The following is a 26,634-nucleotide window of genomic DNA, read 5'->3' on the forward strand; positions in this document are numbered from 1 at the left end:
AATAAAAGAGGCCAAAGATGCCCACAAATATATATATATATATATATATATATATATATATATATATATATATATATATATATATATATATATATATATATATATATATATATAAGAGGCCAAAGAGCCCACAAAAAAAGAGAGAAAAAGAGAGAAGGGACAGTGCTACTATCTTTCCACACTTGTGCTTATTAAGTACCATGATCTTCATGATTGAGAGTCTCTCGTTTTGTCACCACCATATAGCTAGTGGGAAATTTTCATTATATGACTTGCCTTGCATATTCCAATGATAGGCTTCCTCAAAATTGCCTTAGGTCTTCCTGAGCAAGCAAGTTGGATGCACACCCACTAGTTTTCTTTAAGAGCTTTCACATACTCTTAGCTCTAGTGCATCATTTGTATGGCAATCCCTACTCATTCACGTTGATATCTATTGATGAGCATCTCCATAGCTCGTTGATATGCCTAGTCAATGTGACCATCTTCTCCTTGTTTGCCTTGCAACCTCCACCACACTCCATTCCACTTATAGTGCTAAAACCATGGCTCACGCTCATGTATTGCATGAGAGTTGAGAAAGTTTGAGAAAGTAAAGGTGTGATAACAATTACTTGGCCAATACCGAGGTTGTACATGATTTAAATTCGTTGTGCAAGGATGACAGAGCATAGCCAGACTATATGATTTTGTAGGGATAACTTTCTTTTGGCCTTGTTATTTTGAAAGTTCATGATTACCTTGATAGTTTGCTTGAAGTATTATTGTCTCCACGTCAATAGCAAACTATTGTTTCGAATCTAATGGATCTGAACATTTACGTCACATAAGAGGAGTTACAAAGGACATCTATGCTAGGTAGCATGAACGCATCAAAAATTCATTCTTTATCACTTCCCTACTCTAGGACGAGCAGGAGTTAAGCTTGGGGATGCTTGATATGTCTCAAACGTATCTATAATTTTCGATGGTTTCATGCTGTTATGTTGTCAACTTTGGATGTTTTATATACCTTTTTTTATCTTTTTTGGTTCTAACTTATTAATTCAGTGCCAAGTGCCAGTTCCTGTTTTTTCTGGGTTCTTGACTCTTTTCAGATCTGATTTTGGAACGGAGTCCAAACGGAATAAAATCCCCAATTTTTTTTTTCCAGAACAGAAGAAGATCGGGGGACTTGATGGCCAAGGCAGGAGGCCCACAGGGAGCCCACAAGCCCTGACGCCGCGGCCAGGGGGGCCGCGGCGACCAGGCTTGTGGCCTCCCTGGCGCTCCCCTGCCCTAGCTCTTTGGCGTATATATTCCCTAAAATCCCAGAAAAAATCAGGGCATCCACGAAACCACTTTTCCGCCGCTGCAAGCTTCCGTTTCCGCGAGATCTCATCTGGAGACCCTTCCCGGTGCCTTGTCAAAGGGGACTTTGGAGCTGGAGGGCTTCTACATCAACATCATCGCGTCTCGAATGACTCGTGAGTAGTGCACTTCAGACCTACGGGTCCGTAGTTAGTCGCTAGATGGCTTCTTCTCTCTCTTGGATCTTCAATACAAAGTTCTCGATGATCTTCATGGAGATCTATCCGATGTAATCCCTTTGGCGGTGTGTTTGTCGAGATCCGATGAATTGTGGATTTGTGATCAGATTATCTATGAATTATATTTTAGTCTTTGCTGATTTCTTATATGCATGATTTGATATCCTTGTAAGTCTCTCCGAGTCTTGGGTTTTGTTTGGCCAACTAGATCTATGATTCTTGCAATGGGAGAAGTGCTTGGTTTTGGGTTCATACCGTGCGGTGACCTTTCCCAGTGACAGAAGGGGCAGCAAGGCACGCATCGTATTGTTGCCATCAAGGGTAACAAGATGGGCTTTCATCATAGATTTGAGATTGTCCATCTACATCATGCCATCTTGCTTAAGGCGTTATTCTGTTCTTATGAACTCAATACACTAGATGCATGCTGGATAGCGGTCGACGTGTGGAGTAATAGTAGTAGATGCAGAAAGTATCGGTCTAATTGTTTTGGACGTGATGCCTATAGATATGATCATTGCCATAGATAACGTCATGACTTTGCGCAGTTCTGTCAATTGCTCGACAGTAATTCGTTCACCCACCGTCTACTTGCTTTCATGAGAGAAGCCAGTACTGAACATTACGGCCCCCGGGTCTTTTCACAACTATCGTCTCCACTTTTACTTTTACTTTGCTTTGTTTACTTTTTTGCTTTCAGTTCTCACTTTGCAAACAAGCTATAAGGGATTGACAACCCCTTCATAGCGTTGGGTGCAAGCTCTTTGTGTTTGTGCATGTACTTGTGACTTGACGCGATCCTCCCACCGAATTGATACCTTGGTTCTCAAACTGAGGGAAATACTTACTGCCGTAGTGCTACATCACCCTTTCCTCTTCAAGGGAACACCAACGCAAGGCTCCAAGGCCGCGGGGGAATCCTTTGCATATTTCCCAAGGAAGTCCCCGTAGGCGTAGCCAGCAACAGAAGGATTCCTGGCGCCTTTGCTGGGGAAGGTCTTTTTTTGCCGTAGCATGCTTCAATTATATATTTTGAGCTAGATACTTTTGCTCTGGTGCTTCACTTATATCTTTCAGAGCACGACGGTGCGTGATTTGGTTGTTGGCTTATGCTATGGAAGTAGCCCCAAATGTGATAGGTACCAAAAGAGGATGCAAAAACCTCCATTCTCATGTGCATTGAGTAGAAAAGTTTTGATTCCTCTCAATTAGTTTTGAGACGTGGATTTGGTAATATTAAGAGCTATGTTAGTAGGGTGTTGTGAATCTAGAAATACTTGTGTTGAAGTTAGTGATTCCCGTAGCATGCACGTATGGTGAACCGCTATGTTAGGAAGTCGGAGCATAATTGATCTTTTGATTGTCATCCTTTGTGTTGAGGTCGGGATCGCACGATGGTTAACACCTACCAACCCTTCCCCTAGGAGTATGCGTTTAGCACTTTGTTTCGTTTACTAATAAAAACTTTCGCAACAAGTATGTGAGTTCTTCATGACTAATGTGAGTCCATGGTATAGATGCATTTTCACCTTCCACCATTGCTAGCCTCTCTAGTGCCGTGCAATTCTCGCCGGTGTACAAACCCACCACATGCCTTTCTCAAAACAACCACCATACCTACCCACTATGGCATTTTCATAGCCATTCCGAGATATATTGCCATGCAACTCCCACCGTTCCGTCTCATGACTTGTGCCGTCACTCTCATATTTCCATTGCATGATTGTAAGATAGCTAGCGAGATGTTTCAATGTCATACGCCATGGTAGATCGTTGCACATCCCCGTACACTGCCGGAGGCATTTCCTATGGAGTCATCATTGTGAGTTTTGAGCTGTGAGTAAATAAAAGTGTGATGATCATCATTATTAGAGCATTGTCCCATGTGAGGAAATAAAAAAAAGAGGCCAAAGTGCCCAAAAAAAAGAGAAAATAAAAAAAAGAAAAAAAAGAGGCCTAAGAGCCCAAATGAAAAAAAAGAAAAGTGAGAAAAAGAGAGAAGGGGCAATGCTACTATCTTTTTCCACACTTGTGCTTCATAATAGCACCATGTTCTTCATGATTGAGAGCTTCTTACTTTGTCTCTACCATATTCTAGTGGGAATCTTCATTATATAACTTGGCTTGTATATTCCAATGATGTCCTTCCTCAAAATTGCCCTAGGTCTTCGTGAGAAGCAAGTTGGATGCACACCCACTAGTCCTCCTTTTGAGCTTTCACATACTTATAGCTCTAGTGCATCTCTTGTGTGGCAATCCCTACTCATTCACATTGATATCTATTAATGGGCATCTCGATAGCCCTTTGATACGCCGAGTCAATGTGACCATCTCCTCCCTTTTGTCTCACAACCACCACCACACTCTATTCCACCTATAGTGCTATGTCCATGGCTCACGCTCATGTATTGCGTGATAGTTATAAAAAGTTTGAGAAAGTAAGAGTGCGAAAACAATTACTTGGCCAATTCCGGGGTTGTGCATGATTTACATTAGTTGTGTGAGGATGATGGAGCATAGCCACACTATATGATTTTGTAGGGATAACTTTCATTGGCCTTGTTATTTTGAAAGTTCATGATTACCTTGCTAGTTTGCTTGGAGTATTATTGTTTTTATGTCAATAGCAAACTATTGTTTCGAATCTTACGGATCTGAACATTCATGTCACGTGAAAGAAGTTGCAAAGGACAACTATGCTAGGTAGCATTCCACATCAAAAATTCATTCTTTATCAGTTCCCTACTCGAGGACGAGAAGGAGTTAAGCTTGGGGATGCTTGATACGTCTCCAACGTATCTATAATTTTTGATGGTTTCATGCTATTATCTTGTCAAACTTTGGATGTTTTGCATGCCTTTTATATATTTTTTGGGACTAACTTATTAACTCAGTGCAGAGTGCGAGTTCCTGTTTTTTTCCATGTTTGTGACCCCTTTCAGCGGAGATTTTGAAATAGAGTCCAAATGGAAGAAAATCCCCGAAAAGATTTTTTCCGTAACGGAAGAAGATCGAGAAGCTTGAGAGCCAAGGCAGGGGGCCTGAGGGCCCCCACAAGTCCCCACCCCGCGGCCAGGTGGGGAGGCCGCGGCCCACAGGCTTGTGGGCCCCCTGGGCGCTCTCTGCCCTAGGGGTTGTGCCTACATATTCCCTAAAAATCCCAAAAAATCAGGAGATCATCGAAAGTACTTTTCCGCCGCCGCAAGCTTCTGTCTCCGCAATATCCCATCTGGGGCACGTTTTGGTTCCCTCCGGAGTGGGGATTCGGACACGGAGTGCTTCTTCATCAACACCATGACCTCTCCAATGATGCGTGAGTAGTTCACCATAGACCTATGGGTCCATAGCTAGTAACTAGATGGCTTCTTCTCTCTCTTGGATCTTGAATACAAAGTTCTCCATGATCTTCATGGAGATCTATCCGATGTAATCTTCTTCTGCGGTGTATTTGTCGAGATCCGATGAATTGTGGATTTATGATCAGATTATCTATGAATCTTATTTGAGTTTCTTCTGATCTCTCTTATGCATGATTTCATATCCTTGTAATTCTCTTCGAGTTGTGGGTTTTGTCTGGCCAACTAGATCTATGAATCTTGCAATGGGAGAAGTGCTTGGTTTTGTGTTCATACCGTGCGGTGACCTCACCCAGTGACAGAAGGGGTAGCGATGCAAGCATCGTGTTGTTGCCATCAAGGGTAAAAAGATGGGGTTTTCATCATTGGTTTGAGATTATCCCTCTACATCATGTCATCTTGCTTAAGGCGTTACTCTGTTCGTCATGAACTCAATACACTAGATGCATGCTGGATAGCGGTCGATGTGTGGAGTAATAGTAGTAGATGTAGAAAGTATCGGTGTTCTTGTCTCGGACGTGATGCCTATATGTATGATCATTGCCTTAGATATCGTCATGACTTTGCACGGTTCTATCAATTGATCGCTAGTAATTTGTTCACCCATCGTGATATTTTCTATTTTGAGAGAAGCCTCTAGTGAACACTATGGCCCCCGGGTCTACTCCACACCATATTTTCAGCCTTACACTTTTTACTTCGTTGCACTTTCCGCCTTCAGATCTCACTTTGCAAACAATCTTGAAGGGATTGACAACTGCTTTGAAGCGTTGGGTGCAAGCTTGTTCGTGTTTGCACAGGTGCTCTGGACTCGACGAGACCCTCCTTCTGGATCGATACCTTGGTTCTCAAACGGAGGGAAATACTTACTGCTCCTGTGCTGCATCACCCTTTCCTCTTCAAGGGAAAAACCGACGCAAACAAGAGAAGTAGGAAGAAGAATTCCTAGCGCCAAGGAAGGACTTTTGTTAGCGTAGCACTACTCGTAAGCAATCTACTACCGTCCTTCTTCTCAGTTTTTATGTGGGCATTTCTCCTTGGAATAGGTATATTCTTGACACCATCGTGGGCGGAAATTTCTTGGGTAGCCATACCATTGATTCTTACGGAGCTGTAATAAATTTGGTAGGCTCACCCCCACTCATGGTTAATGGAACTACCTTAACTCTGGAACATGTGATGCGTAGGCTGGACGTCATTGAAAATAAAGTTGCTACGATCGAACTTATTGAGAATTTGGATAAAAAGATCCACAATCAAATCACTAAGTACGGATCCAAGGTGGGAATGGTTTTGAAAAATTTAAAGGAGAAGGAACCCACAGATAACTAAAAACTAGGTCATGATTCCGCTAGGATTGGCAAACTAGAGGATGTTATAAACAACTTGGGTTCCGCTTTTGGCGCTGTGCAGAATACTCCGAATTTTGCCCACAATAAGGTCACCAAGTCTATTTTTGTTCCTAAAAATAGTGGTGAATCATCTAGTAAGAAAGATGAAGACCTTAAGATGATGAGTGATCACGTTACTTATGGTTTGAGTACCAAAGACGGCGATATGTGATCTATCGCTTTATGCCTAGCTAAGGGCGTGAAACAATAGCGCTTGTTGGGAGGCAACCCAATGAATTTATCTTTTTCTTTCAGTTTTGTTGCGTCCATGATACGTCTCCAACGTATCTATAATTGTTGATGGTTTCATGCTATTATCTTGTCAAACTTTGGATGTTTTGCATGCCTTTTATATATTTTTTGGGACTAACTTATTAACTCAGTGCCAAGTGCCAGTTCCTGTTTTTTCCATGTTTTTGACCCCTTTCAGAGGAGGATTTTGAACGGAGTCCAAACGGAATGAAACTGCCAAAAAGATTTTTTCCAAAACAGAAAAAGATCGGGAAGCCGCAGAATCAGGGCACGGGCCCTCATGGCGCGGCCAGGGGGGCCGCGCATCCCTCGCTTGTGGGCTCCCTGGGCCACGTCTGCCCTAGGTTTTGCGCCTATATGTTCCCTAAAATCCCAGAAAAAATCAGGAGATCATCGAAAGTACTTTTCCGCCGCCGCAAGCTTCTGTCTCCGGAAGATCCCATCTGGGGCACGTTCTGGTGCCCTGCCGGAGGGGGGATTCGTACACGGAGGGCTTCTTCATCAACACCATGACCTCTCCGATGATGCGTGAGTAGTTCACCATAGACCTACGGGTCCATAGCTAGTAGCTAGATGGTTTCTTCTCTCTCTTGGATCTTCAATACAAGTTCTCCATGATCTTCATGGAGATCTATCCGATGTAATCTTCTTTTGCAGTGTGTTCGTCGAGATCCGATGAATTGTGGATTTATGATCAGATTATCTATGAATCTTATTTGAGTCTTTGCTGATTTCTTATATGCATGATTTGATATCCTTGTAAGTCTCTCAGAGTCTTGGGTTTTGTTTGGCCAACTAGATCTATGATTCTTGCAATGGGAGAAGTGCTTGGTTTTGGGTTCATACCGTGCGGTGACCTCACCCAGTTACAGAAAGGGTAGCGAGGCACGCATCGTGTTGTTGCCGTCAAGGGTAAAAAGATGGGGTTTTCATCATTGGTATGAGATTATCCCTCTACATCATGTCATCTTGCTTAAGGTGTTACTCTGTTCGTCATGAACTCAATACACTAGATGCATGCTGGATAGCGGTCGATGTGTGGAGTAATAGTAGTAGATGCAGAAAGTATCGGTCTACTTGTCTCGGACGTGATGCCTATATGTATGATCATTGCCTTAGATATCGTCATGACTTTGCGCGGTTCTATCAATTGCTCGACAGTAATTTGTTCACCCACCGTAATATTTGCTTTTTTGAGAGAAGCCTCTAGTGAACACTATGGCCCCCGGGTCTACTCCACACCATATTTTCAGCCTTACACTTTTTCTTTGTTGCACTTTCCGCCTCCAGATCTCATTTTGCAATCAATCTTGAAGGGATTGACAACCTCTTTAAATCATTGGGTGCAAGCTCTTTTGTGTTTGCGCAGGTATTCTGGACTTGACGAGATTCTCCTACTGGATTGATACCTTGGTTCTCAAACTAAGGGAAATGCTTATTGCTCCTGTGCTGCATCACCCTTTCCTCTTCAAGGGAAAAACCAATGCAAGCTCAAGAGACGACAGAAGGATCTGTGGCACCATTACTAGGGAAGGACTTTTGTTGCCGTAGCAGTCAACACCATCATAATTCTGTTATGATAGTGTCTTTTGTGTTTCAGCCAAGCAAAACCTTTATGACTAGTTGTTTTATCCTGTTGGAAAAACACAGAAACTTTTCGCTCACGAGATTATTTTTCATTTTTATTCAGAAAGAGCTTTTGAGTTTATTCTTTTTGCTGCTGGTTGATATCCTTTTGCCCACGCAGTCGTGATTTGTTAGTTTTTTTGAGGTACCAGAAGTATACGAAGTATACAGATTGCTACAGACTGGTCTGTTTTTGACAGATTCTCTTTTTGTTGAGTTGGTTGCTTGTTTTGATGAAACTATGGATAGTATCGGGGGGGGGGGGGTACTAGCCATGTAAAAGTGAGAATATAGTAATCTAACAACATTATAAATAGAAATCAAGATTGCTACAGTACCTAAAGAGGTGGTAGTTTGTTTTCTTGTGCTAATGACATCACGAGTTTCTGTTTAAGTTTTGTGTTGTGATGTTTTCAAGTTTTGGGTGATGTTCTCATGGACAAAGAGATAAGGAGTGGAAAGAGCTCAAGTTTGGGGATGCCCAAGGCATCCGAAGACAATTTCAAGGACACCAAAAAGCCTAAGCTTGGGGATGCCCCGAGAAGGCATCCCCTCTTTCGTCTTCAATCCATCGGTAACATTACTTGGAGCTATATTTTTATTCACCACATGATATGTGTTTTGCTTGGAGCGTCTTGTATCGTAGGAGTCTTTTATTTTTGTTGTGTCACAATCATCCTTGCTGCACACCTTTTGAGAGAGAAATGCACTCATCGTGATTTTCCTAGAATGCTCATCGTGCTTCACTTATATCTTTTGAGCTAGATAATTTTGCTCTATGTGCTTCACTTAGATCTTTTAGAGCACGGTGGTGCATGACTTGGTAGTTGGCTTGTGCTATGAAAGTAGTCCCAAAGGTGATAGGTACCCAAAGAGGATACAAAAACCTCCATCTTCATGAGCATTGAGTAGAAAGAGAAGTTTGATTCCTCTCAATTAGTTTTGAGACGTGGATTTGGTAATACTAAGAGTTATGTTAGAAGGGTGTTGTGAATCTAGAAATACTTGAGTTGAGGTTAGTGATTCCCGTAACATGCACGTATGGTGAACCGCTATGTTAGGAAGTCGGATCATATTTGATCTATTGATTGTCATCCTTTGTGTTGAGGTCGGGATCGTGCGATGGTTAACACCTACCAACCCTTCCCCTAGGAGTATGCATTTAGCACTTTGTTTCCGTTACTAATAAAAAATTTCGCAACAAGTATGTGAGTTCTTCATGAATAATTTGAGTCCATGGTATAGATGCACTTTCACCTTCCACCATTGCTAGCCTCTTGAGTACCGCGCAACTTTCGCCGGTACACAAACCCACCATATGCCTTCCTCAAAGCAGCCACCATACCTACCTACTATGGCATTTTCATAGCCATTCCGAGAAATATTGCCATGCAACCCCCACCATTCTATCTCATGACTTGTGCCGTCACTCTCACATTGCCATTGCATGATCGTAATATAGCTAGCGAGATGTTTCAACGTCATACGCCAAGCTAGATCGTTGCACATCCCGGTACACTGTCGGAGGCATTTCCTATAGAGTCATCATCGTTCTGAGCTTTGAGCTGTGAGTAAATAAAAGTGTGATGATCATCATTATTAGAGCATTGCCCCATGTGAGAAAATAAAAAAAAGAGGTCAAAGAGCACAAATAAAAAGAGAGAAAAAAGAGAGAAAAAAGAGGCCCAAGAGCCCAAACAAAAAAAAGAGAGAAAAAGAGAGAAGGGACAAAGCTACTATCTTTTTCCACACTTGTGCTTCATAATAGCACCATGTTCTTCATGATTGAGAGCCTCTCGTTTTGTCACCACCATATGCTAGTGGGAATCTTTATTATATAACATGGCTTGTATATTCCAATGATGGGCTTCCTCAAAATTGCCCTAGGTACTCGTGAGCAAGCAAGTTGGATGCACACCCACTAGTTCTCCTTTTGAGATTTCACATACTTATAGCTCTAGTGCATCCTTTGTATGGCAGTCACTACTCATTCACGTTGATATCTATTAATGGGCATCTCCATAACCCTTTGATACGCCGAGTCAATGTGACCATCTCCTCCTTTTTTTGTCTCACAACCACCACACTCTATTCCACCTACAGTGCTATATCCATGGCTCACGCTCATGTATTGCGTGGGAGTTGAAAAAAAGTTTGAGAAAGTAAGAGTGCGAAAACAATTACTTGGCCAATACCGGGGTTGTGAATTATTTAAATTAGTTGTGTGAGGATGATGGAGTTAGCCAGACTATATGATTTTGTAGGGATAACTTTCCTTGGACTTGTTATTTTGAAAGTTCATGATTACCTTGCTAGTTTGCTTGAAGTATTATTGTTTTCATGTCAATAGCAAACTATTGTTTTGAATCTTACAGATCTGTACATTCATGTCACACGAAAGAAGTTACAAAGGACAACTATGCTAGGTAGCATTCCACATCAAAAATTCAGTCTTTATCACTTCCCTACTCGAGGACGAGCAGGAGTTAAGCTTGGGGATGCTTGATACGTCTCCAACGTATCTATAACTTTTGATGGTTTCATGCTATTATCTTGTCAAACTTTGGTTGCTTTGTATGCCTTTTATATCTTTTTTGGGACTAACTTCATAACTCAGTGCCAAGTGCCACTTCCTGTTTTTTCCGTGTTTTTGACCCTTTTTAGAGGAGGATTTAAACGGAGTCCAAACGGAATGAAACTTCCAAAATTATTTTTCCAAAACAGAAGACAATCGGGGGACTTGAGAACCAAGGCAGGGGGCCACCAGGGATCCCACAAGCCCCCTAGCCGCCGCCAGGGGGGCCGCGCCTCCCAGGCTTATGGGCTCCCTGGGCCACCTCTGCCCTAGGTCTTTTGCCTATATATTCCCTAAAATCCCAGAAAAAATCAGGAGATCCATGAAAATACTTTTCCGCCGCCGCAAGCTTCTGTCTCCGCAAGATCCCATCCGGGGCACGTTCTGGTGCCCTGCCGGAGGGGGGATTCGGATACGGAGGGCTTCTTCATCAACACCATGACCTCTCCGATGATGCGTGAGTAGTTCACCATAGACCTATGGGTCCATAGCTAGTAGCTAGCTGGCTTCTTCTCTCTCTTGGATCTTCAATACAAAGTTCTCCATGATCTTCATGGAGATCTATCCGATGTAATCTTCTTTTGCGGTGTGTTTGTCGAGATCCGATGAATTGTGGATTTATGATCAGATTATCTATGAATCTTATTTGAGTTTCTTCTGATCTCTCTTATGCATGATTTCATATCCTTGTAATTCTCTTCAAGTTGTGGGTTTTGTTTGGCCAGCTTGATCTATGATTCTTGCAATGGGAGAAGTGCTTGGTTTTGGGTTCATACCGTGCGGTGACCTCACCCAGTGATAGAAGGGGTGGCGAGGCACGCATCGTGTTGTTGCCATCAAGGGTAAAAAGATGCGGTTTTCATCATTGGTTTGAGTTTATCCTTCTACATCATGTCATCTTGCTTAAGGCGTTACTATGTTCATCATGAACTCAATACACTAGATGCATGCTGGATAGCGGTCGATGTGTGGAGTAATAGTAGTAGATGCAGAAAGTATCGGTCTACTTGTCTCGGACGTGATGCCTATATGTATGATCATTGCCTTAGATATCATCATGACTTTGCGCGGTTCTATCAATTGCTCCACAGTAATTTGTTCACCCACCGTATTATTTGCTATTTTGAGAGAAGCCTCTAGTGAACACTATGGCCCCCGGGTCTACTCCACACCATATTTTCAGCCTTACTCTTTTACTTCGTTGCACTTTCCGCCTTCAGATCTCACTTTGCAATCAATCTTGAAGGGATTGGCAACCCCTTTATAGCGTTGGGTGCAAGCTCTTTTGTCTTTGCGCAGGTACTCTAGACTTGACGAGATTCTCCTACTGGATTGATACCTTGCTTCTCAAACTGAGGGAAATACTTACTGCTCCTGTGTTGCAGCACCCTTTCCTCTTCAAGGGAAAAACCAAATCAAGCAAGTATCCGTCAACGTGTCAATTTCTGGCGCTGTTGTTTGAGAAGTAGCAGGCCTCCCGCCACTAGCTATCATCACCAGCTCTGCATCAATAGGGTGCTGGCTAGGGTTAATGTCCTCCCCTTTCCTCGCCTTCCCCTCCTCATTGTTCCTCATGAGCTTGTGGTAGGAGGAGATGTTGGTGAACTTTTCTAGATGATCGAGGTCAGACTGAGAGAATGCATTGGTCTTCTTGTACGAGGCAGTATGGGCCATGACATAGAGGTCGCACACCTCTGGCACCTCCGTGTCTTTTACTCTTGCCTAAAAGAGAGGTACATAGTATTAGTGACGAGCTAAAGCTAGCATGAAGAATGAATTGCATGAATCATGAATCAAACCACATACCCAGTTCCGCCCAAACTGATATAGGATGGTGCTTGATGTTTGCTGTGTACCCCTGGCAATTGTGCCAGAAGTACTCCTACTACGACACGTTGGTATTCCCTCGAAGCGAAAAGGGTGATGTAGCACAACGACGGTAAGTATTTCCCTCAGTTTGAGAACCAAGGTATCAATCCGACGGAAGAGTATCTCACCAACCTGCACAAACACAAAAGCTTGCACCCAACGCTATGAAGGGGTTGTCAATCCCTTATAGATTGTTTGCCAAGTGAGAACCGAAAGTAACAAAGTAACAAAGCAAAGTAAAAGCAGAGTTGTAAACGATGGATGTGAATAGACTCGGGGGCCGTAGTGTTTACTAGTGGCTTCTCTCATGAAAGCAAGTAGATGGTGGGTGAACAAATTACTGCCGAGCAGTTGATAGAACTGTGCAGAGTCGTGACAATATCTATGCAATGATTATTTCTATAGTCATCACGTCCGAAACAAGTAGACCGATACTTTCTGCATCTACTACTATTACTCCACACATCGACCGCTATCCAGCATGCATCTAGTGTATTAAGTCCATCAGAACAGAGTAACGCCTTAAGCAAGATGACATGATATAGAGGGATAATCTCAAACCAATGATAAAAACCCCATCTTTTTACCCTTGATGGCAACTGCTTGATGTGTGCCTTGCTGCCCCTAGTGTCACTGGGAAAGGTAACCACATGGCAGAACCCAAAACCAAGCACTTCTCCCATTGCAAGAATCATAGAACTAGTTGGCCAAACAAAACCCAAGACTCGGAGAGACTTACAAGGATATCAAATCATGCATATAACAAATGAGAAAAGACTCAAATATATATCATAGATAATCTGATCACAAGTCCACAATTCATCGGATCTCGACAAACACACCACCAAAGAAGATTACATCGGATAGATCTTCATGAAGATCATGGAGAATTTTGTATTGAAGATCCAAGAGAGAGAAGAAGCCATCTAGCTACTAACTACGGACCCATAGGTCTGAACTGAACTACTCACGAGTCATTGGAGGGGCGATGATGATGATGAAGAAGCCCTCCACCTCCAAAGTCCCCTCCGGCAGGGCGCCGGGAAGGGTCTCCAGATGAGATCTCGCGGAAACGGAAGCTTGCGGCGGCGGAAAAGTATTTTCGAGGCTCCCCTGAGTTTTTGCGGAATATTTGGGAATATATAGGCGCAAAACCTAGGTCAGGAGGCGGCCAGGGAAGCCACAAGCTTGCCCACTTCCGCCTCCCCTGGTGGCGGAGTGGGCCCTTGTGGGCTCCCTGGGCCCACCTGGCCTGGCCCAAAGTCTCTGTGGACTTCTTCCATTCGGGAAAAAAATCATTTCGGGGTTTTTCTTCCGTTTGGACTCCGTTCCAAAATCAGATCTGAAAAGAGTCAAAAACACGGAAAAACAGGAACTGGCACTTGGTACTGAATCAATAAGTTAGTCCCCAAAAAGATATAAAAAGGTACATAAGACATACGAAGAAGACAAGATAACAGCGTGAAACCATCAAAAATTACAGATACGTTTGAGACGTCTCAAGCATCCCCAAGCTTAACTCCTGCTCGTCCTCGAGTAGGGAAGTGATAAGAATGAATTTTTGATGCTTTCATGCTACCTAGCATAGGTGTCCTTTGTAATTCCTCTTATGTGACGTGAATGTTCAGATCCATTAGATTCAAAACAATAGTTTGCTATTGTCGTGGAAACAATAATAATTCAAGCAAACTAGCAAGGTAATCATGAACTTTCAAAATAACTAGGCCAAAAGAAAGTTATCCCTACTATAGCATATAGTCTGGCTATGCTCTATCATCATTGCACAATGAATTTAAATCATGCACAACCCCGGTATTGGCCAAGTAATTGTTTTACACCTTTACTTTCTCAAACATTTTCAACTCTCACGCAATACATGAGCGTGAGCCATGGTTATAGCACTATATATGGTGTGGAGTACGGTGGAGGTTGCAAGACAAAACGGAAAAGATAGTCACATTAACTAGGCATATCAATGAGTTGTGGAGATGCTCATCAATAGATATCAATGTGAGTGAGTAGGGACTGCCATACAAATGATGCACTAGAGCTACACGTAAGTGAAAGCTCTTAAAGAAAACTAGTGGGTGTGCATCCAACTTGCTTGCTCACGAAGACCTAAGGCAATTTTTGAGGAAGCCTATCATTGGAATATACAAGCCAAGTTATATAATGAGAATTTCCCACTAGCTATATGGTGGTGACAAAACGAGAGACTCTCAATCATGAAGATCATGGTGCTCAAAATGAAGAGGTGTGGAAAAAGTGGTAGCATTGTCCCTTCTCTCTTTTTCTCTCATTTTTTTATTTTGGTGGGCTCTTTGGCCTCTTTTTTATGGGCTTCTTTTGCCTCTTTTATTTCCTCACATGGGACAATGCTCCAAGAATGATGATCATCACACTTTCAACTCAAAACTTAGAGCAGTTATAACTCTATATGGAATGCCTTTGGTAGTGTACCGTGGCAACGATCTAGCATGGCATAGTCATTAATGGAAACATCATGCTAGCTATCTTACGATCATGCAAAGGCAAGTAGACGTGGTGGCACATGTCATGGTGGTAGTTGCACGGCAATATATCTCGGAATGACTTTGAAAAAGCCATAGTAGGTAGGTATGGTGGCTGTTTTGAGGGAGGCTAATGGTGGGTTTTGTGCACCGGGAAAGTTGCACGGCACTAAGAAGATAGTGATGGTGGAAGGTGAAAGTGCATCTAAACCATGGTCTCGACATTAGTCATGAAGAACTCATATACTTGTTGCAAAAGTTTTATTAGTAATCGAAACAAAGCATTCAACACATACTCCTAGGGGAAGGGTTGGTAGGTATAAACCATCGCGCGATACCGACCACCACGCAAAGGATGACAATCAATATACTAATCATGCTCAGATTTCATCACATAGCGGTTCACCATACGTGCATGCTACAGGAATCACTAACTTCAACACAAGTATTTCTAGATCCACAACACCTTACTAGCATGACTTTAATATTACCATAACCACAACTCAAAACTTATTGAGATGAATCAAACTTCTCTAACTATTCAATGCACATGAAGGAGGAAGTTTTCGTATCCCTTTGGATAACTACCTTTTTTGAGACTACTTTCAAAGCATAGATCAACTACCAAGCCACGCACCGCTGCGCTCTAAAAGATATAAGTGAATCACATAGAGCAAAAGTATCTAGCTCAAAAGATATAAGTGAAGCACATGTGAGCTGAATTGTGTACCAAAAGATAAAAGTGAAGCTCGACAAAATCACGGCGTGTGCATGTCTCTCTCGCTAGGTGTGCAGCAAGTATGATTGTGATACAACAAAAATAAAAAACTCCTACGATACAAGAGGCTCCAAGCAAAAACACATAACATGTGGTGAATAAAAATATAGCCCCAAGTAACGTTACTGATGGATTGAAGACGAGAGAGGGGATGCCTTCCTGGGGCATCCCCAAGCTTAGGCTTTTATAGCATCCTGGAATCTCTTGGGGTGCCTTGCGCATCCCCAAGCTTGAGCTCTTGCCACTCTTTATCTTTTTGTCCATAAGAACTTCACCCAAAACTTGAAAACTTCACAACACGAAACTTAAACAGAAACTCGTGATAACATTAGTACAAGAAAGCAAACCACCACTTCCTTAGGTACTGTAGCAAACTTAAATTTACTTGTCTTGATGTTGGGTTACTGTACTTTCAATCTTCCATGGCTAATACCCCCCGATACCATCCATAGTTTCATCAAAATAAGCAACCAACACAACAAAAAACAGAATTTGTTAACAGCAGACCAGTCTGTAGAAATCTGTATGTTTCGTATACCTCTGGTACTTCAAAAATTCTGAACAATTACGACAGTCTGAAGAATTTGCGTAGCAATCAGTAGCAAAAAGAATCAACTCAAAAGCTCTTACAGAACAAAAATAAAATTCTTTTCGTGAGCAGAAAGTTTCTGTCTTTCCCAGCATGACCAAACGATCATCCTCAAGACTAATCATAACGGTTTTGCTTGGCACAAACGCAAAAAGAAACACAAAAAACACAATCATAACAGAATTATGAAAGTGTGGAAAACACAGAAAAGAAAGAAAAAGTATAGATTCGTTGGGTTGCCTCCCAACAAGCGCTTTTGTTTAACGCCCTTAGCTAGGCATTCAATGATGCTCTCACAAAAGAAAAGAATTGAAGCACAACGAGAGCATCCTAAAGCATGTGAAAATCACATCTAAGTCTAACATACTTCCTATGCATAGGCATTTTATAGGAAAACAGATTGTCAAGACAACCAATAATTGCCATATGCAAGGAAGAATGAAGAGACAATAGCAATCTCAACATAACGAGAGGTAATTTGGTAACATGAAAGTTTCTACCAAAATATTTTCCTCTCTCATAGCTATTACATGTGGGATCATATTCGAATTCAACAATGTAACTATCACAAAGGGTATTCTTTTCATGATCCACATGCATGCAAAGTTGACGCTCTTCAAAAATAGTGGGATTATCATCAAATAAAGTCATGACTTCTCCAATCCCACTTTCAGTATTGTTGCAAATATCATATTCATCATGCGGTTTGAGAAAATTTTCAAGATCATAAGAAAGGTCATGACCCCAATCATGATTATTGCAATAAGTAGTGGTCAAAGCAAAACTAGCATCCCCAAGCTTAGGGTTTTGCATATTTTTAGCATGATTGTCACTAATAGGATTTATAGTGAAATCATTGTAATCATGCTTTTCATCCAAGGAGCCCTCGTGAATCACTTCATGAATTTCTTCCTCACAATTTTCAGATTCACGCATCTTACGCAAAACTCCAAAGACATAGGCAATTTCCCTCAACTCAATAGCATTTTGTTCCACACGAGTGGGTCTCTTAAAGAGACTAGCAAGTGGATGAGGATCCATATCACTAGATTTTCAGCAAGCGAAGATGCAAGCATATTGAGGGCACATGGCACACAAGCGAACATAAAGCAAGCGAGAGAAAAAGGGCGAACAAAAAGGCAAAAGGCAAAAGAAAATGGCAAAGGAGAACGGCAAATGAAAACGGCAAATGTGAAGTGGGGGAGAGGAAAACGAGAGGTAACCGACAACAAAAGTAAATGCAAGAGAAGAGTTTGTGAGACCTACTTGGATAGATCTTGATTTCTCCTCCCCGGCAACGGCGCCATAAATAGGCGTGTTGGTGGGAGAATATTCTTCACGATCCTCCTCGACAAGCGATCCTCTTCCCCGGCAACGGGGCCAGAAATACTTCTGCTACTTCAAAAAGATCCCCGGCAACGGCGCCAGAAATACTTCTGATGTTTGCTGTGTACCCCTGGCAATTGTGCTAGAAATACTCCTACTACGGCACGTTGGTATTCCCTCGAAGCACAAAGGGTGATGTAGCACAGCGAGGTAAGTATTTCCCTCAGTTTGAGAACCAAGGTATCAATCCGGTGGAAGAGTATCTCACCAACCTGCACAAACACAAAAGCTTGCACCCAACGCTATGAAGGGGTTGTCAATCCCTTATAGATTGTTTGCCAAGTGAGAACTGAAAGTAACAAAGTACCAAAGCAAAGTAAAAGCGGAGTTGTAAACGATGGATGTGAATAGACCTGGGGGCCGTAGTGTTTACTAGTGGCTTCTCTCATGAAAGCAAGTAGACGGTGGGTGAACAAATTACTACCGAGCAATTGATAGAACTGTGCAGAGTCGTGACGATATCTATGCAATGATTGTTTATATAGGCATCACGTCCGAAACAAGTAGACCGATACTTTCTGCATCTACTACTATTACTCCACACATCGACTGCTATCCAGCATGCATCTAGTGTATTAAGTCCATAAGAACAGAGTAATGCCTCAAGCAAGATGACATGATGTAGCGGGATAATCTCAAACCAATGATAAAAACCCCATCTTTTTACCCTTGATGGCAACTGCTTGATGTGTGCCTTTCTGCCCCTACTGTCACTGGGAAAGGTCACCACATGGCAGAACCCAAAACCAAGCACTTCTCCCATTGCAAGAATCATAGATCTAGTTGGCCAAACAAAACCCAAGACTCGGAGAGACTTACAAGGATATCAAATCATGCATATAAGAAATCAGCAAAGACTCAAATATATATCATAGATAATCTGATCATAAGTCCACAATTCATCGGATCTCGACAAACACACCGCCAAAGAATATTACATCGGATAGATCTCCATGAAGATCATGGAGAACTTTGTATTGAAGATCCAAGAGAGAAGAAGCCATCTAGCTACTAACTACGGACCCATAGGTCTGAAGTGAACTACTCACGAGTCATTGGAGGGGCAATGATGATGATGAAGAAGCCCTCCAACTCCAAAGTCCCCTCCGGCAGGGCGCCGGGAAGGGTCTCCAGATGAGATCTCGCGGAAACGGAAGCTTGCGGCGGCGGAAAAGTATTTTCGAGGCTCCCCTGATTTTTTGCGGAATATATAGGCGCAAAACCTAGGTCAGGAGGCGGCCAGGGAAGCCACAAGCTTGCCCACCGCCACCTCCCCCTGGTGGCGGAGTGGGCCCTTGTGGGCTCCCTGGGTCCCACCTGGCCTGGCCCAAAGTCTCCTTGGACTTCTTCCGTTCGGGAAAATATCATTTCGGTGTTTTTCTTCTGTTTGGACTCCGTTCCAAAATCAGATCTGAAAAGAGTCAAAAACACGGAAAAACAGGAACTGACACTTGGCACTGAATCAATAAGTTAGTCCCCAAAAAGATATAAAAAGGTACATAAAACATACAAAGAAGACAAGATAACAACGTGAAACCATCAAAAATTATAGATACGTTTGAGACGTATCAGTGCTGCCTTGATGGTGTGGCACACCAACCATTTGGGCACGCCAGTCCTTTGCATTTTCATGGACGGCTCACCATTACTCTAAGACCACTCATCCACCAACGTCTCCCAACAATCCATCTTATCCGCACACCATCTCGGGGGCAGCTAAGTTAGTAAAGAGATATTTGAGCGCTACGCCTACGAATCAAATCAAGGAAACTAAGTACAAGGCCTTAAGAATAGGTAATTACCTTCATGTGCTGCTCCTTCTTCAGAAACTTTCCATGGAACGACGACTTGTCCTTCTTAATACCATGTGTGGCATAGTAGTCTCGAATAGCCTGCTGCCGAGCCTCGTGTCGTAAGTTCTGTAATAGGCACTTGCACTCGATATTGATAACCTTTGTCGCGGCCTCCTCGTATCTCTCCTCACACCTGTAGAAGCTTTGCAAAAAAAAAACGAGACAACACTAATTATTACAATAACTAGCTATTGTTAATTTTTAATTGTGTAAAGGAGAAATTACCTAAAATCTTCTGATCACCATCTCGGCCCTCGTGTGGCACAAGACACCGTTGATCATCTCCTGTGGCGGGCCCGGGGGAGCCAAGTAGTGCTCCTAGCACAATCCTAGCTAGGAAGCTTACCCTTACAGGGCAACATCACAAACCCCAAGAAATTTTGCCGGCAAAGCACACCAAGGACGGTGTTTGGCTTGTGGAGTCCATTGGCATGATCCCAACCACTATAATATGAGAATGCCAACACATTATATATTTGAAGAAACATGATGGCAAAAGGTATAGAAAGAGTAAATGCACATACTTCGCCCCATCAAGCCTAATCACCAGCCTTTGCTCGCGGGTCGCCAACACAGCCACGTTGGTCCACTGTGACCCCCCTTAACCACCTTGCCCTCACTATGAATAAACTCATCCCTGCCACCATCAGCATGGCCACACGACACCTCAGCTGGATCCCGCCAGCTACCCCATCCGGACGTCTCCTGGGACATAGCCCCATTCGGAGTCTCGTGGGCCGAAGCTTCTAGGACCAGAGTCTCATGGGATGAAGTCTCGTTGACCCGAGGCTCATGGGATGAAGCCTGTGGGACCAGAGTCTTGTGAGCCGAAGGACCATCATCCCGAGGCTCATGGTCCTGAGTGCTCGTAGCCTCCACCTAAGACGGGTCCACCCTAGTAGTCCTATGATCGGGTGAATGATATGGGGGTGGCGGCGAGGAAGGCATAGCACTCCGCCTACATATCCCGCAACCACGTCCTATACCTCTCCGCTTCTTCCCTCCCAGACCTCATCTCCCCGTGGGAAACAACGCTGATGAAGAAGTGCCCGTGGGTGTGCTGATACTGTCTATCAATGCTCTCTGAAGAAATAGGGGTGTAATGAAAGTAGGCCTCCCACGTACCGCTGAGGAAGAACTACCCGCGGAGTGTTATGGATCCGTGCCCACCATCTTTCAACACCTGCCATGACAAAGAGTAAAATAAATTAGTACAACACAGAAAATGGAATACCTGACATGAATTATAATATGTACATAATTTAAGTTGGGATGCATACAAACTAATAATAGTATGGATCGTCTATATATGCTTTGGGATCAATAAGTGCATCATCATCATCACTATCACACGTGTCATCATGAATGACATGCTCATCGGGTTCAGCGGCATCAACATGTGGAAGGCCTTTCTATAATAGGTCAAACATTGACATGTCATCTACAATTGTAACCTCTTCAAGTTCGAGCTCTTCTTGTTCCGGCTTAGGAGTGAAGTCGGATTCACTGTCGCTATCTACTTCCATGTTCTGGGGTGAAGTAGAGCGGTTCCTGAAACATTTTTTGGAAAGACGTGTTTCTTGGAAGAATTCTCCTTCATATGTGTCTTGGTTAATGTGAGGTTCATTATCCTCTTCATTGGGAGGAGGTGGTCTAGCACGTGGCGATACTTTATAAACAATATCCCAACCATTCAGATTCTTATCAGTTTGGCAGGCCCATGGTAGATAGAAACTTGGATCGCCTTTGAGTCGTAATATAGACATTAGGAACATCTAACTGGGTGCTTTGTTTGATTTCGACTAGCCCTATATGTTCATAAGTCCTTGTCTCCTTCGGCTAGAACTAATAACATTTGAAGACTAGGATGTTCGGTGGGTTTTCACCCTAGAATGGAAGTTCATAATTTGCTTCAACTCTTCCATAATACTCTATACCTCCTTCGCTGATAGTAGAGACACCACAATTTGTAGATTTTCGGTTGGCCATAGATAGCCCTTTGACAAAGGTACGAAAGCAATACCCGTTGATGTCGTATTTCTCAAATGAACGGACTATAGTTAAAACAATTAACGACTTGTCAAAATTCGGTGTCCATAGACTCTGAATTAGCCTCCAAGTTCAATATGAAAGGATTGTTGCATAACCAAAAATTAGACAAAGAAATGAAATGGTCGATTAATGGTAATTACCATTTGTTTGAACCAAGAGATGGAACTGGGATAGCCGCCTCCATGCTTTGCCATAAGCTAATACTCTTCGGCGGAACCTTTTGGATCACCGCTCTGTTCGAGAATTAGGTGACGTATCGACTGTATCAATTATCTGGGAATAAGAGAAGTTCAAAGGAATTAGAAGTTGTGAAACAATGTACCGACGACTTACTCCATGCATGGCCGCACTTCTGTTAGGTTGTTGAAGATATACAATAAAATAGTTCACCATTCTTCTACATCCAACACTATTGGTTTTGAAGTACCGGCTAGTGCGAGATTTTGTTTGAATAAGATGAGGTTGGATCCACCTTTTTCAGGTTTGCCAGCAAATAAAGATTTTTGGCTTGGTAGTGTGTTGTCATGAAGTTTGCCACCTCCTTAGTGAAGAATGCATCAGCCATCAATGCTTCAATCCTATGTTTATTTTTACATTTTGCTCAAAGCGTCTTTTGCATCCAATCAGTTGTAAAGCACCAATGATTTTGCATAGCCTCCCAATCTTGCCTCGGTTGGGAGATGTAAAATCAAATGCTGTATTGGGTTAAAGAAGCCCGATGGAAAGATCTTCTCCAACTTGTAGAGCAACTCTGGTGCCAACTCCTCCATGTCATCTACCACGCTAGGTGATAGTTCTTTCACACAAAGAACACGGAATAAATAGCTCAGCTCTGCCAGTAATAGCCATTCATCCTCTGTAATAAAGTCATGCAACATCATCGACATTACCTCATCAAGCATATGCGCCAATCATGACTTTTGAGACCACATATTTTCATTTTTTCAAGACTCACTCCCCTCTTTAGATTCGTTGCATACCCATCGAGGAACATCAAGTGCATTTTGACCCACAAGATAATTTCCCTCATAGATCCCCTTCCAAGATTGAACCAGGACTTTGGCTTCAACCAATTCTGTTTTCCTTTTGATTGTGACATGCTTTGTAACGGTTTATCACATAGAATCTGTTGACCGACTCTAGCCTTAGGATTATCCTTTGACTTCCCCTCTATGTTGAACAATGTACCAAAAAGGGCCTCTCTCATATTACTTCAGTGTGCATCATGTCGATGTTGTGTGGAAGAAGGAGGTCTTTGAAGTAAGGCAGATCCCACAAGCATGTCTTGTGAGTCCACACATGTTCCGAATTATACCCGTTGAAATATCCTAGACGCTCTGGATCAGACTCAAGAGCGTTTAATTGATCCAGGATCTGTTGGCCTATCAATGCAAGCGGTGCCGAGTTCTTGACAATTGTACCTTTGATGAAGTTCTTCTTGTCTTTTCTGAACTCATGGCAAGGATCTAGGAACTTTCTATGCAAATCGAAGCAAGAATACTTCCGACCCGCCTTCAGCCAGTGAAACTAAAGAGATGCCTTGCATGTGGGGAATGAGTACCTTCCATGCACACACCAGCCAGCAAATAGCGCATACGCCGGCAAGTCATGCATCGAGTACATGTACCATATATGCATTTTCAAGTTTTTTTTCTAGCGACGTTGTATGTTTTGAACCCATTATCCCAAGCTTCTTGCAATTCATCCTTAAGCGGATCCATGTACACATACATATTCTTCCCGGGATAGTTGGGCCCTAGAATTATCAACATCAGGAATATGTTCTTTCTTTGCATAATCTGTCGAGCGGGAGATTGAGTGGAATGAAAAATACAGGCCAACAACTGTATTGGGTTGTAGTCATACCAAATAGATTGAACCATCCGTGCAGACTCGAGGATGCCTTGGATCTGCCGCTTTATCCGGATGCAATGCATCGAATTGCTTCCATGGAAAAGCATCCGGTGTGTGTACCAACATCTTATTCCCATTTGCATCTAGTTCGGTTCTTCTTCCCAATTTGTGTCATGTCATCTGTCTATCCGTCTCTTTGACCATTAAAAGATGTTGGAGTCTTGGTATGATTGGCATATACTGATGAACATTAACGGGGATTTTGGTCTGGATCTTCTCACCCATACTGTTGTCTACCACAACATACCTGGAAGACTTGCCAATGGGACAATCATTCAAGTCCGCATATCAAGCATAAATTAGGCACATCCTTTCTCACAGGCACCGATCTTCTCATATGGCATCTTAAGTACACGGATTATTTTGTCCGACTGGTACAGGTTTGCAGGCATGACATGGCCTTTGGGTAGAAAGCGTCCAAATAGTGTCATCAACGCAACGTAGCATTCTCTGCCCAAGTTGAATTGAGCCTTTAGAGAAAATGCTTACGTAATGGCAACCAACTGACAAAGCTCAGTGTTCTCGTGGAGAGGACGTTTTGAAGACTCCAACATTTCATAGAAGGCCTTTGCATATTCCTCCATCTCATCATCCGAATCCCGAGCATCATAAAAGTCTTGCACCATCTCTTCGATCCCGGTACCATGCTCGTTGGTGCGACGATGAACCACCTCCGCTCTGGTACGTTTGACAGACTCGCCATGAAATGTCCACACAGTATAATCAGGTGTAAAACCCCTCTTTTGCAGGTGTTTACCCATTTCATCCTCTGTCATCTATTTAAAGTTATTGCACACATGGCAGGGGCACCAGGTTTTTCTTTGTCCATTTGCAAATTTGGCTTTTACAAACCCCTTGGTTTTTGTTAGCCATTCACTGGTCATGTATTTCTAAATAGTGTGACCGGTGTACATCCATGCACGATCACTCATCTTGGCTAGCTACTAAACACACAAGAAATATATATAGTTCAACATATATATTAATTAGTTAATCTATTTTGTCAATTTTATTGCACCCATGCAACCTACACACTAATAGGTAAAGATAGGTCCTAATCTATCTGAGTATGTTTAGATTGGGTTTGTTTTCCCATGCTCTGCTCCGGATTCGACGTAGAATTTCGATAGCACCTCCCCGCTATTCTCCCGATACACGTCTCAGCATTAAATAGAGAGGATGTGTACCCGGATAACAACTAGGGGGCACTGACAAAATTGTACATCAGATCCGGAGTAGAGAATGGGAAAACGAACCCAATCTACCCATACTTGGGCTGTCCATGGATAATGTGGACAATTCGAAAGGATGGCGATTATAAATATACAAAGACATGCATATTTATAGATGCTGCCCTTACGGACGGGAGACACATACTGGTCACGCATATTGATGATTGAATATACATATATCTAGCAAGTATCATCGGCGCGAAGGTCGGAACAGAGCAAATGAAGGGCGGTGGAGGAGATGGAGTTTGTGCTCGCCCACGAATGCAGGGATCTCATCGAATGCATGGGGAGAACGTCAAACTCCAAACCCTCACAACGTCGTAACAACTTCACATTTAAATCCACACCATCAACACAAATATTGAATCCCTATACTATTCTTTTTTCTCAATACCTTTCCAATACTTTTCCACTTCTATTTCATTCAATATTATTCAATATTTTCTCAATATTATTCAATCCCAATACCTTTCCACTTCTATTTTATTCCTTTTCTCCTCTATTTCTTCTTCTTATCCTCTTCTTCTTCCCTTTCTCCTCCTCTTCTTCTTGTTGTTCTTGTTCTTGTTCTTATTTTTCTTTTCTTTTTTTCTTGTTTTCTTATTCTTATTCTTTTGTTCTCCTCTTCTTCTTCTCCTCTTTTTCTTCTTCTCCTTCTCCTTCTTCTTCTTCTTCTTCTTCTTCTTCTTTCTTTTCCTTTTTCCTCTTCTTCTTATCCTCTTCTCCTCTTATTATTATTATTATTATTATTATTATTATTATTATTATTATTATTATTATTATTATTTTCCTTTTATCTTTCCCCCTTTTTTTCTTCTTCCTTTCTTCTTCTTTTCCATCTTATTTTCTTATTTTCCTTCTTCTTTTCTTCTTCTTCTTGTTTTCCTTTTTCCTTTTTTCTAACCTAACTAACATAATTAAAACTAGCTAGCTATAGCCTAATTAATAGTACTAGTAAAATGAAAATGAAAGTAAGAAACAAATGCACACTCACCGGAGGAGCGACCAGGCGTCATGGGAGCCGGGCGGAGGGGGTCCGGGCGGCAAGGGCGGCCGCATAGGGGGGGGGGGCAGGGGCCGGGCCAGCGGGCTGGCAGGGGCTCGGGGGGGGGGGGAGAGGCGTGGGGGCGTTAGGGACGACCATTAATATATACTATGTTTGTCGTGTGCTAGCAGATGGCAAAGAGGATAGCAACACACAACAAAGAATATACTGATGACATCTAGGCCCTCCATTTGACCTGAACCATCCACGTTTTTGTCATCTTCCTTTATGTTCTTTGTCGTCCGCTAATGGACGACAAAGAGTGGGCAAATGGAAAATAGTATTTGTGCCATCTGTCCACTCTTTGTCGTCCGCTTCTTTGTCGACAGCTTCCCCAAAGCTAACGGCAAATACCATATTTGTCGTCCGCTACGAGACAACAAAGAGTGGACACGTGGAAAATTTAGTGATTCCTGTAGTGATGTCTTCGTGAATGACTTCAACTTTAGGTACAAAGAAAACATGATTGCGAGCAGATGGAACTACAATGTATTATTCCTTCTTTGATGAAGTGCATGATCCATGGTGCATAAGTCTTTGGTTCAAACAGGTCCATGCCAGATGCTGCAAGTTAGCGCAAGAAGAAATATTGAAGAGTGAAGTGTATGCCATAGACAATATTGTAGACCATTGCATTCATAGCGCCAACATATTTTCGTGAAGATGAATACCCCTTG

This window comes from Hordeum vulgare, chromosome 1H (genome assembly GCF_904849725.1).
Source record: "Hordeum vulgare subsp. vulgare chromosome 1H, MorexV3_pseudomolecules_assembly, whole genome shotgun sequence".
Taxonomy (NCBI): Eukaryota; Viridiplantae; Streptophyta; class Magnoliopsida; order Poales; family Poaceae; genus Hordeum; species Hordeum vulgare.